The following is a 17,507-nucleotide window of genomic DNA, read 5'->3' on the forward strand; positions in this document are numbered from 1 at the left end:
ATAATATTTCCACCACCATGCTTTACAGTTGGTATCAGGTTATTGTGGTCAAATGCTGTCTTTGGTTTTCGCCAAACATGTCTTCTGGTACTGTGGCCAAATAGCTCTACCTTTGACTCATCTGTCCAGAGCACATTCTTCCAGAAGTGCTGGTCTTTGCCTAGGTGTTCATTGGCAAACTTTAGTCTTGCCCTGATGTTCTTTCTGGACAACAAAGGTTTCTTCCTGGCACACCTCCCATGTAGATCAAATTTGTGCAGCCTCTTTCTAATGGTAGACTCGTGCACTTTGACATCAACAGTGGCAAGAGCTAACTGTAGGTCCCGTGATGACATTCTGGGGTTCTTAGAGACTTCTTTCAGCATCTTGCGGTCTGCTCTCGGGCTGAACTTGCTGGGGCGGCCTGGCCTGAACAAGTTGGCAGTTGTTTGGAATCTTCTCCACTTGTAGATGATCTTCCGGACAGTCGAAAGATTGATTTAAAATTGTTTGGAGATCTTTTTAAATCCCTTCCCAGACTCATAGGCATCTATAACCTTCTTTCTGAAGGCCTCAGAGAGCTCTTTTGATCTAGGCATGGTGAGGCCGCACACGTCAACAACAAAAAGCAAACCAAACTAAATGTCTGAGGTTTAAATAAGACAGGTTCCTCCAAGATCCTCTCTAACGATGTTCTAATCATTTGCACCTGAGCTGGTGCACCTGATTCTAATTTTAGGTATTTGAAGTAGTGATAAATGTAGGGGTGTACTTACTTTTTCCACATGCGAAATTTGCATTTATGTTTATTTAAATTATACAATGGACTACAAAATGTAAATGTTTCATGATATTCGTTATATTATATCACCTTTATCTATCAATATTGTTGAAATGAAGATCAAATAGCTGTATGTTGAAATATGTTGAAAAAGTCAAAACTTTACATGGGGTGTACTTCTGGGCCAGATTTAGGAATGGGCAAGCTGGGCAGTTGCCCAGGGGCCTCCACAACCAGGGGGCCTCCACATATTTCATGAAAAAAAATTTGTTTAAAAAATGTACAGTAAAACTTCCTCCAACGCGGTTTCCAATTTATGCGCTGAATTAAATTCGTCAAAACATCCCCAACGCGAGGATATGTTTCGCATTTACGCGATCATGGCTGGTGTTTTCCCAAAGATTTATATTATTCTTATTCCTTGTTACTGTACTGCACTTTACTTAACCCTTGTACACACAAGGCAGGTGTTCTTAGGCTAAATACAAGGCTAACAAGCGTTACGCCTAGGTCCCCCGTCGGTGAAGTGCTGCGAGTTGACAAAGTGGAAGACGCAAGGTGGCCATCTTGGATTTTGACATGGCGACCCAATTTTCAATAGTGTTCTCCTTTATGCGTAGATACATCCACACACCAGATTAGAAGTTGGTACTTCGCTTATTTTTCAAGATATTCCGCTCACAAGGTTCAGACATACATGGCGGCGGCCATCTTGGATTTTGACGTTTTCAATAGGGTTCTTTCATGTGGTCGACCAACAACCCCCTTCTGATGAAACTCCCCAAATCCAGAATCGCTGCTCACCTCCAAGCATTCGTCCCTCTCTTTTTCCCACCCTCTTTTTCTTTCCCACCTCTTTTTCCCACCTCCTCTCTTTTTCCCACCGTTTCCCATCCACACACCAATTTTCAATAGGGTTCTTCCTTATGCCTAGATACACCCACACACCAGATTATAAGTTGGTACTTCGCTTATTTTTCAAGATATTTCGCTCACAAGGTTCAGACATATATATGGTGGCGGCCATCTTAGATTTTGACGTGGCGACCCATTTTTCAATAGCGTTCTTCCTTATGCCGAGATACACCCACACACCAAATTAGAATTTGGTACTTCGCTCATTTTTCAAGATATTCATCTCACAAGGTTCAGACATACATGGCGGCGGCCATCTTGGATTTTGACGTGGCGACCCAATTTTCAATAGCCTTTTTCCTTGTGCCGAGATACACCCACACACCCGATTAGAAGTTGGTACTTCACTTATTTTTCAAGATATTTCGCTCACAACGTTCAGACATATATATGGTGGCGGCCATCTTGGATTTTGACGTGGCGACCCAATTTTCAATAGCGTTCTTCCTTATGCCGAGTTACACCCACACACCAAATTAGAAGTTGGTACTTCGCTTATTTTTCAAGATATTCATCTCACAAGGTTCAGACATACATGGCGGCGGCCATCTTGGATTTTGACGTGGGGACCCAATTTTCAATAGCGTTCTTCCTTATGCCGAGATACACCCACACACCAGATTAGAAGTTGGTACTTCACTTATTTTTCAAGATATTCAGCTCACAAGGTTCAGACATACATGGCATCAGACATACATGGCGGCGGCCATCTTGGATTTTGACGTGGGCCCACACACCAAATTTGAATGCGATCCTTCACTTACGCACGCATGCACGCCCGGACGGACGGACACACGAACGGAGGGAAAAACCATAGTCCCCCTTTCGCTCAGCGGTTCGACGGGGGACAAAAAGACCCCCCTTGTGTGGACAAGGGTTAATTAATATTTAATTTATACATACGATGATACAATTCGCCACCTGCCGTCATCGGCGATAGCAGTTAGATTTTCGATCACAGTTCGAGTCGCATATTGCAGATCGCACCCCTTATCGCAGATTGTTCGATCGCAGTGAATGAATCAACCATTAGGACGGTACAGAAGGCCGAAGATAAAATCCATTCCAGCGTTCGTGCAGGAGCCTCCATCGCAACATCGCAACAGCTATCAGCAGCACTTCAACCCCTTCCACCAGCAATTCAACACCATCCACCAGCAAATCATCACCCAAACCTCCAACAACCACCTTACAATAAGCTGAGTTATCTTGCAATAATACAGTACTATTATGATACTAACATTTATTTTAATGTATATTTAATAATGCTGCACCATTCCATACAAAGAAACATGTAAAAAAAAAAAAAAAAAGCAAGAAAGGTTGTTTTAGGGTCAGTTTTTTGGGAGCCTGGAACATATTCCCAATTTCCCCATATGCTTAATGATTCCTCCAACGCGAATTTCTCCAACACGAGGTTATCCCAGAACGTATCCCCCGCGTTGGAGGAAGTTTTACTGTATTTGTAACAATGGAAGCGTTCCTATTGATGCTGCTAATCTTTCAGGCTGGCCAAAGGGATAATGCGGACTCATCCTTGGTAAGCAGTGTGCAGTATATGCAGTGTGTATCACTATGGGGACATCAAGGAAAGCTAATGTACCATAGATATTTGTGTTGTCGCCTGCCATATTATAGCATTTGCACTGCTACATTCCACATTTTTCACAAATAAAATAAACGCAAATTTTTTTGCAGGAATGAGTGGAATGGACAGGCACAAAGGTGCACGACATTTTGCAAGTGGTGCTGCAAAGAGGAACGTATCCAAGGAACGTATTGAAAGAGAAGCTCAATAACTTGCAAAAACACGTCGAATGACTGAATTCTTCACTCGTCCATCAGCTTCAGAAGCAGACAGTGCTTCACCTTTAGTACAACCAGAGCAGGCACCTGCTGCAGAGACACCAGCCTCATCTTCATCCGGCCTGTCACCGGTAGAAAATGACCAGAATGTTTGAGAAGACAGACACTGCTTCAAAGCAAGTGCTTCCAGAATCTCATACAAATACACAAGTTGATGACATCAGCATATGGTCAGAGCATATGACGAAATAATTCATTGACTATTGGGCTGCGAAAGGTGCTGTGGATCTCCACCACAGTGATGTCAAGTCTTTGGATGCTAAATCATCAATACAAAAAGTTGCAAACAATATCAGTCGGAAATGTACACCAGCTATGTTTGAGCGACAAAATCGAAATGGGGAAGTTGTGATACGCTATTGGCTTTGTTTTTCACCAGCAAATGGTCGACTCTACTGCTTCTTTTGCAAGCTAATGGGTGTTGCAAGATCCCAATTCATACATAATGGGTTCTGCGACTGGAAACACGCTAGTGATCGACTTGGTGTCCATGAGCAATCAAAAGACCACATTCAAGCAGTTTTGTCAGCAGCAAGTCGTGCAAAGAAAGCTGGACGTGTAGACTCTGAACTTGCACAAGAGGCGGATCGAATTGAGCAATATTGGCGCAGTCTTCTAAAGCGACTGGTTAGTGTGCTTAAATTTGCATGTGAACGAGGCCGAGCTCTTCGTGGAGATAATGAAACATTTGGATCTTCTCATAATGGAAACTACTTGGGAATACTAGAGCTTTTGGCTGAATATGATGATTTCCTCAGGCAACACATCCAGAATCATGCAAATCGTGGCAGTGGTCATCCAAACTATTTGTCTTCAACCATCTGTGAAGAACTTGTCAGACTAATGGGCAATGAAGTTCTGAATGAAATCATTTAACGCATAAAACTGTCAAAATACTATTCAGTTTATCTTGATTCCACAGATGATGAAGGTCATGTTGAACAACTAACTCTGATCTTCAGATACATGGAGCATGATACACCAGTTGAGAGATTTGTGAAGTTCTTGCAAAATCAAGGACACAATGCTCAAGAAATGTTTGAAGGATTGATGAAATTCCTTGCAGACCATGACATTGATATTCAGAATTGTCATGGGCAATCATATGATGGGAGATAAAATGGTCTTCAAGCTAAAGTGGCAGCTGAAAATCATCATGCAGTTTGGATACCCTGTGCTGGACATTCACTGAACCTAGTTGGACAAGCAGCAGCTGAATGTTGTCAAGCAGCTGTGGCATTTTTTGACTTCCTCAAGGCAATTTATGTGTTCTTCACAGCTTCAACACATCGTTATGAAATTCTTACAGACTCACTGAAGACTGTGGAATCTGGTCCTGTATCTGTGCCAAAGAAGGTTTCTACAACACAATGGTCCTGTCGATCCGAAGTAGTAAAAGCCCTCGTCCAAGGATATCACCCAATCCATGAAGCACTTGCCAAAATAGCAAGAGATGAAAATGAGATGTTCAAAGCACGTTCTGAGGCAAATGGTCTCCATGACAGGATGTGCAAACTGGAGACTGGCATCTATTCTGTATTTTGGCGTGACATTCTTGACAGAGTTAACGCCACAAGTCACATGTTGCAAGATCCAAAACTTGATCTGAATACAGCAGTCGCAATGTTGAAGTCCGAGAAATGTTTTGTACGTGAAAACCGAGAGTGCTTTCATGTTTATGAGGAGAAAGGAAAGGAGATGTCTGGAAATGATGATTATGTGCAGCTGCAGACACGCAATCGTCAACGAAATGTGTGCCTCAATCCATTGGATTATGGACGATCAGAAGAAGCTGCACTCTCACTTTCTGAAAAATTTCGAGTTCAGAATTTTCTTCCAGTAATTGATCAGTTTCTGAGTTCATTGGAGCAACGATTGGAAGTCTGTGAGAACACCTGTTCTCTTTTCGGTTTCTTGCGTAAACTGGAATCACTGGACTGCGATGAAATTGAAGCAGCTGCAGCAAAATTGGTTGCCGAGTACAAGGATGATCTAGATTCTAGATCAAACACTTGGTGTTGAACTTGTGCAGTTTGCAGCCTTCCTCACTCATTTACTGGAATACGAAGATGATAAGATCGAGAGAGAACATTTCCTTTACAAACTGTTGATGGACAAGAAAGTTGCGGATACATTTTCAAATGTCGAGATAATGCTACGGATGTACTTGGTGCTCATGGTCACAAACTGTTCTGGAGAACGTTCATTCAGTAAAATGAAGTTCATCAAGAACAGACTCCATACTACAATGTATCATGATAGGCTCAGTCACCTAGCCTTAACAAGTATTGAATGTGACATTCTCAGAGAGATTGACTTCGACAAATTGATCCAAGACTTTGCAAGGGTCAAGTCTCGTAAAGTGCCTGGTCTGTAAATATAGGTATTAGGTACTTTACTAGATTCTTATGATTGATCATGATTGACCTGCTTGCTTATTCACTATTCAGATTCTTTACACTTGAAACATAGGAACTTCGTAGATTCTTATAGATTGATCATGATGTTTAAAGATGTGCCTGCTTGCTTATTCAAATTCTTTATGCTTGAAACAGGAACGAGATTCTTATATAGATTGGTCATGATGTTTATAGATGTACATTTTTATTCAGATTCTTTGTACTTGAAAAATATACTTTATGGATGACTAACTATGTCTTGTCACATTTTTAGTATTCTAAGGTAGGGTGGGCCTCCACTTCTGAAGGCTGCCCAGGGGCCTCGACATGTCTAAATCCGGCCCTGGTGTACTTACTTTTTCACGTGACTGTACGGGCGATTCCCGACAGGGTGCAAGACGCTGAACCAGTCGTGGAGAGGTACCTCAAATTCAAGGGGGCTTGGATGATGTGCTACTCCCGTACAAAGACCTACATCAAAATGTTGGGCAATCTGTCAGGCAGCTCTCCATTGCCCATTTCTTCAGCCCTGCTCCCTCCACCTCAAGACCATCAACACCCTGTCATTCCGCCCTCTCAGCGTCCGCACCAGCATCCTCACCTTCTCCTACCTCTCCTGGCTCTCCCTTAGTGCACAATTTTACTGCACCATCATTTGGGTCACCCTCAAAGTTCGAGGAATTCATGGGATTTAAATTCATGACCATCATCACCATCTTCATCATCATAATTTGAAAGTTGCGTGCATTTGTGAAAGAAAAAATTTGAAACGGTACATGATGGTGTTGTGTTTTTGTTTTTTTTACTTTCACGGTACGATGTGGTTAAGCTGGTTAAGCACTTTTAATAAATTGTAAGCACATTCATTCAATAAATTGGAAATGGTACCTAGTGTTGTCGTTTTTTAAAATTTCTAAGCATTTTTTGTGAAATTAATCATGTGCATTTGCGGTCAAAAACATTTTAAACTTTAAAATATATCCTCCATGAATCAGGAACCGCCGGGAACCTATAACGTATCCTACTTTTCCCCATTGAAAGAATGTCGCGGCATACATTCACGGGATTTTTGTCGACATTCGTGGGTTTTGTCTCTCCATTTCCGGGACTTTCATCGACCTTCGCGGATTATCGTCGACATTCTCAGGATTTGTCTCACCATTCACAGATTTTACCTCGCCATTCGCGGTTTGTTCCTCTATATTCATGGATTTTCGCGACTCGGAAACTTATGCCCCTTTTTTCCATTGAACCAATGCCCTCCTATTCGTGAGATTCGCAATTCGCGGGATTTTCCAGGAACGATTCCCCCGCGAATAGCGGGGGTCCAACGGCGCGTATATATAGTGTTGCGGTTTTGAGTCTGTCAAGTGAGCCTAATAAAGGTTAAAGTTTGCCCCCATAGTTAGTCACACAAGCAACATGTAGCCTCGCGATAGTATAGTTATGTCTTAGTATTTGTAAGCTTAGTCCTTTTCCAGTGTTAGTTCTGCGTTGAGTAGAGCCAGGAGAATAGGCCCTACTTGCCACCGACTTTCCAGCTACCCTAGCCTCAATCCAGTTTGCTAAACCTTGGTTGATCATTGGGCGAGTTAACACGAGGCAGACCTAGGAAGGTCGGGGAGGAGTCGAGGGTGGAGCGGCGGAAGCGCTGACGGTAAGCACGAGCCGCCAATCAGAGCTCGGAGGTGGTTACGGCGGCGTGGCATCAGAGGGCGTGGTGAAAAGGTTCGAGTGAGTTCCAGAAGGTTCGGGGGGCGTAGCTATAAAACCCGCTGCGCAAAAGCCCTCGAGAGGACTTACAGCGAAGGACTCAATGTACAGGACTTGCTGCGAGAGAGAAAGATAAAGGACGTGCATCGGAGGGCTTGAAGGACTAGCGCGGGAAAGCTGAGAGCAAAGGAAGACTCGCGGCAGTTGATGAACTTGATGAACTTCACGCACTTGCACGAGAGCGGTACAGATACGCGGGCGCAGCCAGACGCGCTTGAACCAAATACCGCACATTTGAGACGCACAAGTGAGAACGGCTGAGTAACCGCCAGCCGCGCTAAAGTCCGCCCTTTGCCGTTCCACCCCATCATCTGCTTTGTTCGGGAGACGCGCTACGAGTCCCTGCCTTCGCCTGCCACCGTGTTCGCGGGACGTGCCGGGGCCATGGAGAGCCGGACGGGGACCATCTCTCGACGCGTTGGTGAACACCTTCCCATCTGCAATTCCCTGTGTGAGTGTGAGACGGGCCCGTTGTCCAAGGGATAAGTTAAGACTGTTTAAGGCTACTCTGTGTCTCTTCGTCCTTGAACCTTGTATATACGTGTGGGAATAATTAAACCCTTTGTTCTTCCTTTCTTCCTGATTCGACCGTTTCTGTGGTTTCTTCGATTGGCTAAGCATGGTACGGGTAGAACCGCTCTAATCGGGTTCCAACACCTAAGTAACTGCACTGACTACGTGTACGCAATCCGCTCGGCGTACTCAAACCGCACGTGGTTCGTGCGAGGTTTGTTTCCTCGCTCTCAGGGCAGCGCGGGGAATTAGGTACGAGCGAAAAGTAGTCCCGAAACCCTACTCCGCGTGTGTCCGAGAGGGACGTGTCAAGTCTCGGTTCCGCCAAGCCCAGAAAGACAAGGGGATAAACCCCCCCCCCCCCCCCCCCCCCCGATAAGGGGATTAAGGGTGGCATAGAGAACCGCAACAATATATATATAGCAAGAGATGAAATATATACGGAGGTATATATATTGTTGTGGATATGAGAATGGTGGTTTTTTTTATTGTTGTGTAAATTGTTGCAAAAATATCACCCTCCTTCCTCCAGTTGTGTATAAAGGTCAAAGTGCGTCCCGTAATTAGGTCATAAACAATCACGGTTAGCCAATCATAGATTTCCTCCTTGTTGGTAGTTATTTCCTTATTCTGTGTATTAGGCTAAGGCTTTGTCTTCCATTAATTAATACTCCATTGCACCGAATCAATTAAGAATAGCTCCCCTTCAATAATTCCATTTCCCAGCCAAACTCTCCATCTCTGGGTAAAGCAGTTCACAAGCGTGGGGTGCGCGCCCTCTCATTTCGCTGCTACAGTGAATATGTGCTCCGTGCTCTGTTTGAACAGGAGGGGCGGGGTCGCCAGGGATAGGCAAGCCCAGGGCCCACCACGAAGGGCGGGGCTGTTCAGCCCCATGCCCAAATAAGGAAACAAGCCCGTGGCTCGCCACGAGGGGCGTGCCGTTCGGCGCCATGCCCAAATAAGGAGACAAGCCCGTGGGATTGCCATACAAGGTCACGAAACAGAGCACGGGGGGGGAGGGCGGTACCGAAACCGACGAGGGCGTGTCACACCCGCGCTGAAGGTATGAGAGAAGGGTGCGACGATCGCTAAAAGAAGATACACGAGAGATACGGCAGATGAGTCCAGCCCCGTTTCAACCAGCCGCGTGAAGCCCTGACAGGGCAGCGAGTGACCCTGCCGGTGTGCGGTGTAAAGCCGAATACAAGGAGCTGCCGGCTCCTCGCTTCCCGCCCGGAGTGGACCTGCTCGCTGTGCCCTGTGATCCCACCTGCTCATCCCTCCAAACGATTCCTGTCCTTCCATCCTTTTGTGTACGTGAGTTTGTTTTGTGTGTTCTGTCCTGGGTAATAAGTTAAGCCTGTTTAGTTAAGCTAGAGTTTCACTGTGTCCTTCTGGTCCGTCCCTCTTTCTACATTATTTTTATTATCCTTCCTCCTCCTTGGTTTCTTTCAATTGTGTAAATAGTAAATAAATAATAGTAGTATTTCCAACCTTTTGCCTTAGTCTTCCTCTTCTTCACATCCGTGTCATCTTTGTCTTTTCCCCATTGAAAACCTGTGGCACGATTTGGCCCACGTTTAAGGAATCGGGTCTTAGTCATTGTTAATAGTTCGGGCCGCGGCCGCCATCCGCTCGGCAAATCAACACCTTATCCGTGGTCCGTAACAATTGGTGTCAGGAGTGGGATTCGGACCTGAAGTGCGAATAGCGCGCTCAAAATTACGGGTGGCCCAAAAATTTTGTTTTATTTAAAATCTTGAATTTGTAAATCGTGCCATGGCTGGTCAAGGTGATCGGATGCAGGTGGGGGAACTAGAAGAGGGGTTAGGGGTAACCCAGGACCAGAGGGGGGAAATGGAGGAGAGCAATGAGGAGGTGGTTGAGGAGGTGTCAGGTGCACAAAATGGCGCCCTCACGCACGTGGTTGAAGGGACACAAAATGGCGGCTCGCACGTGGTTGAGGGGGCCACGGCCACGGCACCAATGGGCATGGTCCAAATGCAAGCCTTCATGGCCCAATTCATGGTGGAAATACAGAAAGAGAACGACAGTATGGAACGAATGGAAAACAGAATGAGGGCTAATAGTGAGCAATTGGAAGCAATAACAAACGAAATGAGGGCCGATAAGGAGGGGTTGGAGAGGGACAGAGACCGCGGGTTGAGCGAGCAGGTCCCAGGGGTGCACGAGGAGGTAACGCGGGTCGAGAAGCACTGGTTGGGCGAAGTGGAGGAAAGCGCGGGTACAATGACGGGTATAGAAATCGCGACCCGGGGTATGGGGCAGCCGGCGACCGTTGAGGTAGAAGAGGGAATTTTAATAAAGCCAACGGTCGTCGAGGTGAATAAAGAAAAAGCAGTAGTGGGTATAATTAAAATTGAAGAGACGACGGAGGTAGCCCAGGAATCGGAGGAAGGAATGGATAATGCTCAAAGTCCCTGCTCACATCACGATGCTGTGCTTAACCCAAATGGAAGTTTGCAGGTGCGCGTGGAGAAAAGGATCCCCCAGGTGAGTCGTGCTGTGTATTGTGCGGGGAGATTTTGTGGAAGGATGTTTGGCGACAACAGGATTGTTGCACGATTGGGGTCAATATGGCACCCGGGCGTTGGTGAAGGGTCCCGTGTGAGTGGAAATGGCGCGCGTGTGAAAAAAAAGTGTGCGTCAAGGGGTGAGCATGTTACGAAGCGCGAGTGTGAAACCGAGTGCGAGCGAGAATGCACGTCGGGGTGTACGGAGAGTGAGTTGGTGGTGGCGCGAGTGCGAGAGGGCACATCGGAGCGCGAGTGTGAAACCGAGTGCGAGCGAGAATTCACGACGGGGTGTACGGAGTGTGACATGAGGAGTGAGTTGGTGGTGGAGCGGGTGCAAGGATGCACGTATGGGATGAACGGCGAGGGTGTGCGAGAAAGCACACCTGAGTTGGTGGTGGCGCGAGTGCGAGAGAGCACATCGGAGCGCGTTAGTGGGTGGATGCGAGAGTGCACGCCCATGGTGAGTGGTACGGAGTACGTACCGAGGGAGAGTGCGCAAGACGGTGCGCGAGGTGTGTTCAGGGAGTGTGCGAACGGCGAGTGTGCGCGAGAGGTGTGGTGTGTAACAGGGAGTGCGTTGGTGGAATGGACGGAGTGTGTGGAATGTACGGAGGGCGTTGGAACGCCAGGTTTTGTGAGTGTGAAACGGGTCGCGTATGCCAGTAAAGCATCGACGTTGACCGGGTTAGCAGTTAGGGCGACGGATAGCGGGCGCTCGGTGCGCGGAGCCCTTTGGCTTTGTTGGATGCGAGGCCTCGCGCGGATCGATGCTGCGTCGCCCCGCTTCGGGGCGTTGCGCACGACTCGGGCCTGGCCCCGCCCCGCACGGTCGAGTCCGGGCCTTGTCGGGCGAGGCGACCGGTACGGTTCAAGGGCGAGTAGGAGGAAGCGGTACGGAGCCCCCTGGCGGGTGCGGGGTTCAGACCGGGCGAGATTGAGCCATCGGGCCCGGGACCACGAGGTGCCGCGCCGAGATGGTGCGTGGAATCTCGGCCCGACCAAACCACCTCCCTTGAACCGAAAGCCGGACGGATTCAACCTGCAGGCAACCAAACCACCCGAATTCACTGCTCGGCTTTGCGAAGCCGAGTTTAATGATGTCATGACGCACCGAGGCTAGGATATAGCGGACTGTGATGATGGTGATACTGATAGTGTTTTTGGATTCGAAATTTTGGGATAGAACATTTTTGATTGGTTGGAATTTGGAGAGCAAAATTAATAGTGGGAGATACCCGATGTGATGGGATGGCAACTCTGCCATCCCTCACAGCGGGGGCAAAGGAGCAATAGATTTATGGGGTTGGCAGTGAAAACTAGCCCGGGAGGGTTAGGATAATGATAGGGATCTAGAGAAGATGACCTTAGGTAACGTTAAGGTTAGGTAGTGACAATGATACCTGTAGTGGGGACGCAGGTAGATTAGTTTGAATGATAATGACGTGGTATGTGCTTAGTTTAAAGGGAAGACGGGGAGCACTAAGTTAGCAGGGCAACAGGTAGTTCAGATGATGCCGTGTGTGTGATTAAAAGGTGTGATTGCACAGGTGTGCAACTGGACAGGTGGATGGAGCAGTGTATGAGTGAGTGATGGTGATGTGTATTGTGTTGACCAAATGGTCCAGGGAGGAAGGAGGGTGCAGGTGGCACCAGGAGTGATTGCACAGGTGTGCAACTACAGGTGAATGGAGAATGGTTGTGTGGAAGACATGGAGTGTGGAATATATGGAGTATGGAATGGATGGTCGTGGAGTGAGTATGGTGGAAACTGTGGAGTGGAGTGGATGGTGCGAAGGTGTGGATGGGGGAAAGGAGGATGGACCCCATAACGAATACCCGGGGAGGGTAGTGTAAGTGTTAGGTAGAGGGTACAGGTAAATTGTGGATGGATATTGGCATCTGCGGTGCGAGTAGTTGCACAGGAGTGTTGTGATTGGTGCATGAGTAAAGTGGAATGGGTGGGCGTGTGGCTGAATTCGTAGTTATGATCATGGCGCACCATAGTTTCCCCACCTGGTGTCCGGAGTAACCAATTCCCTTGGGGTTCCAACTGCATGCCGGTCCGAATCCCTTGGGAGTTATGCTCGGAACGATGCCAGTTGAAGGCGATGGTCCTTGACCATGACATTACGTCACCAACTCCCTCGGAGCTTCAGCTGCATGCGGCTGCAGTTCCTTGGGGGTTGTGGTAGTTGCGTGACGATTTGTACTTATGGGCACTCCGCCACTGTTAGTCTGTCGGCCAGGTGAGGCCGGGGGTGGGCTCTGGGAGCCGGTAGAGTTGTTGTGGATGGGGCCCGAGGATCCGGAGGACAGACCCGGGTAGCCCTGTGCCAGAGAGGGCACCGAGGGGTGAGAGAGCCAGGAGGGGCCTTCCCCAGTTAGGGTAGTTGTGTAGTTGTGAGTGGGGCCTGAGGATCCTAGGAGGAGGACCCGGGTAGCCCAATGCCAAGGAGGGCAGTAGAGTGGGGTAAGGGACCCAGAGGGCCTTCCCCAGGTTATGTGAGGAGCAGGTAAGCTCGGAGGCAACTACAGTGGTGGAGGTGTGCAGGTGGGTAGACCTGCTGGGAGAGCTACACGTCTCAGCCCAGAAATTGTGCAAGGGCACCGGGAGTTGAATCGGGGGAGTGAGACCCCAAATTGATAAGCACCACAGTTTGGTCAATGGGAATTTGGTTCTGAAAACCGCATAGAGTAAGATGGCCAATGGATTGGCAGGGAAAGACCCCGGGTAGTGTAAAGTGTGTTAAAGTCATTTAGGAAGTAGTTAGGATTAAGGATCTCCTCGCACCATCTACATCCACTCACCTGGGGTGACGAAACTCCACACCATGCCAGGTTGTTTGATTATTTTTTTATTGTGCAAATGTTTGGAATGTGAGACGCATCATCACATGGGTGTGACATTGTGCTGTTGTTCCATCTCTCCCTCCTTATGAGGATTGATGAGGAATTGGGTGATGGCAAATTTTGGATTAGAGGGATTGTGGGCACGAATTTGGTGTAGGGGAAATATGGGGAAGACGTGACGATAGTGACGAATTTGTAAATGTGTAGATTGTTGTAAATATGGGGTAAGGGCAAGGGTAGAGTAGGTGACAGGGGGGGTGACGTACGGTAGGGACGAGCTTTTCTCCGCTCCGTCTCCATACGCACCTCGCCTTGCATTGCCTTTATTGATGTGTACCCTTGTGACCTTACCCCTCGCTCATCTGTCTTTTTTCCCCCTTTTGTCTCCCACATGAGGACTGTGCGCCACTGGGCGCCGAGGGGAGCGTGCGTGAGTCCGCCGTTGTGCGCCCGAAACTCCCGGAACCAGCTGTCTGCATCGATGCACCACCTTATGGACCACATGTCTGTGGCTGAGCACCACTTATGGACCCCATGGGTTGGGGCATGGCCCCTCTGCTGGAACCGGCCATGAAGGCCCGAGATCTTGCTGGCGGACCTTGGTCACAGGGCACCGATGCCCCACAGGTGAACTACACATAGTCGGCCCTGTGGGCCATAAATAAAAATGGACACGTTCTGTGCTTTTTATTATGACAAATAGGCCGCCAGCAAAGAAGATGACATCAGGAAGAGAGCATTAGCCAGCAGAGGGGGCCGAAGAGCAAGACACCACCAAGGGTTTGTTGTTTTTATTTTTATTGAACAGTGATGACTGTGCACCGATTGGTGCTTGAGGGTGTATTGGTGCGTTTTTTGGGTGCTTCATGGTGCGTCGATGCAGAGCAGACTGTCTCCCCCCCAAAAAAGAACAATCACAGGTCCTGGGTTAGTTTTGTAAATAAAATAGCGTCGTTGTAAATAATGCGCCCCCACCGTAAATGTATAGTTTGAAGACCATTCCGCAATTCGGTTAGTTGTGGGCGTGAATCTGTTAGGCAGGGTGCAATGGAGCAGCGGGACATATTTATTTATGTTTTAAAACTGTCACACTCAGGGTCAGGCTAAATGTAGAGGGAACTACACCTACGTGCCACACTAAAAGTAAAAGTAATAGGCCCGGGACGTGCCTAAGAGGAGGAGGGTGCAGTGTTGTGGATATGAGAATGGTGTTTTTTTTTTTTGTTGTGTAAATTGTTGTAAAAATATCACCCTCCTTCCTCCAGTTGTGTATAAAGGTCAAAGTGCGTCCCGTAATTAGGTCATAAACAATCACGGTTAGCCAATCATAGATTTCCTCCTTGTTGGTAGTTATTTCCTTATTCTGTGTATTAGGCAAAGGCTTTGTCTTCCATTAATTAATACTCCATTGCACCGAATCAATTAAGAATAGCTCCCCTTCAATAATTCCATTTTCCAGCCGAACTCTCCATCTCTGGGTAAAGCAGTTCACAAGCGTGGGGTGCGCGCCCTCTCATTTCACTGCTATAGTGAATATGTGCTCCGTGCTCTGTTTGAACAGGAGGGGCGGGGTCGCCAGGGAGAGGCAAGCCCAGGGAGAGGCAAGCCTAGGGCGCGCCACGAAGGGCGGGGCTGTTCAGCCCCATGCCCAAATAAGGAAACAAGCCCGTGGCTTGCCACGAGGGGCGTGCCGTTCGGCGCCATGCCCAAATAAGGAGACAAGCCCGTGGGATTGCCATACAAGGTCACGAAACAGAGCACGGGGGGGGGAAGGGCGGTACCGAAACCGACGAGGGCGTGTCACACCCGCGCTGAAGGTATGAGAGAAGGGTGCGACGATCGCTAAAAGAAGATACACGAGAGATACGGCAGATGAGTCCAGCCCCGTTTCAACCAGCCGCGTGAAAATTATATATATATATAATTTAAGTTCTCCAGCTTTTAATGAGCGCGCGTAATGACATCACGGCCATGTACGTACGCTCTGCCTGTCAAGCTCTCAGAAGAACCATCTGACAGAGCATAATTTTGATCTTTGTTCAGATACTGTCATAAGTGTATGAAAAACTAACAGTTACCGACCTGGTTTCGCCCTGTTGGGGCTCATCAGGGCAACACATTGAGTCCTGCATACACTTATGACTCTGAAAACCTTTCGGGAATATACCAGCTATTATGCGATTTCATACCATGTAATACCTGGTGTTGGCTTCGCGGTTAGGGTGCCGGCTTGGGATCCTAGGATCCTGGGTTCGAATCCCGGTTGAATGAATGATCGTTTTAAGGCCATTTTCCCCGCGAGAGCGGGGGTTAGCCTTGCGGGCCCCATGACAATCATGGTTCCCTGTTTGAGGCAATGTTTTTATGGCCGGATGCCCTTCCTGGCGCCAACCCTTGGTCGCCTCTTACGATGCGCAGGGATATGGTGTACCTATTCTAAACCGGGGTACACACCGTGATCATTCATCCCAGCAAGCTGGTACTCAATTTGCCGACCTCGGAAGGATGACAGGCCGAGGCAACCCCCCTGGTGTTAATTCAGCGATCGACCGGGATTCGAACCCAGGATCCTCAGATCCTAAGCCGGCACCCTAACCGCTAAGCCAACACCCCCATTCAGCGATCAACACCGGTTGTTCCCTGAATTAACGCCAGGGGGGTTGACTCAGCATGCCATCCTTCCGAGGTCGGCAAATTGAGTACCAGTTCACTGGTAATTCCCTGTGTGTCGCAAGAGGCGACCAACAAGGTTGGCGGCAGGAAGGGCATCCGGCCATAAAACATTGCTTCAAAAAGGTGACCACGGTGCCCGAAAAAGGCCAACCCCTGCTCTGTGGGGAAAAATGGCCTCTAAAAGGTGTTTTTTTTGTTTTTTTTATACCATCAGTGGTGAACCGCCATTAAGGTATCCCATCCAGCTATCGCTGTACCTTAATGGGAGCGATAAGTACCGTCTGCCACATGGCACATTATCTCTGGTATCCACTCACTATATGGAATCGCCTGGATGCAGCCGGGAGTAACCAATCTAAATATAATTTCAGTTCTCCAGCTTTTAATGAGCGCACCTAATGACGTCACCGCCATGTACATACGCTCTGCCTGTCAAGCTCTCAGAAGAACCATCCGCCAGAGATAATTTTCTGTGTGAAAGTGCATTGAAGATGAACTCATCTAACAATTTAAGAAACAGGAAGTAAATTCCTGCGCGGGGCTAGTGTGAAAAAATTCTGACTCAACCCGGGACTCGAACCCAGGAACTCATCATTTACACGGTGACAGCCCACTGGGCTATTGAGTCTCCAGGATATCCTCAGAGATTTCTCACACCAACACTGCGAGCTTTATAATGGCCGATGTCTTACATGCCTGCTAGGCAGACCCCGGATGTGAGTGTATGTATGTGTATGTAAGTGCATTGAAGATGAACTCATCTAACAATTTAAGAAACAGGAAACAGGAAAAATGTTTGTGTATATATAATTATATATATATATAAACACACACATTTTTTTTAATTGACTTATTAAGGCCATTTTGCCTGCCTTTATGGTGGACATTAGCCTTGCGGGCCCCATGACAATCATCATGGTTCGCTTTTTGAGGCAATGTTTTTATGCCCCGATGCCCTTCCTGACGCCAACCCTTTAGTCGACTATTACGACATGCAGGAAAACGGTGTACCTATTCTAAACCGAGGCACACACCAGCACATCCATCCCAGCAAGCTGGTACTCAGTTTGCCAACCTCGGAAGGATAACAGGCAAAGTCTACCCTCCTCCCCCCCCCCCCCACGACCCCCTCCCTCCCAGCGTTAATTCAACGATCAACCGGGATTCAAACTCGACGACCCGAGGATCCCAAGCCGGCACCCTAACCGCTAAGCCAAC

At 47.9% G+C, this 17,507-nt stretch overlaps 1 protein-coding gene across 3 annotated transcripts in view; it reads right to left on the reverse strand.

Moving 5' to 3' along the window:
• The window catches only part of LOC137438402 (pecanex-like protein 1), a 224,450-nt gene that overhangs the window by 63,536 nt on the left and 143,407 nt on the right, over window positions 1-17,507 (reverse strand). The window lies entirely within an intron of this gene.

This window comes from Myxine glutinosa, chromosome 1 (assembly GCF_964187855.1).
Source record: "Myxine glutinosa chromosome 1, kmMyxGlut1.1, whole genome shotgun sequence".
Classification (NCBI taxonomy): Eukaryota; Metazoa; Chordata; class Myxini; order Myxiniformes; family Myxinidae; genus Myxine; species Myxine glutinosa.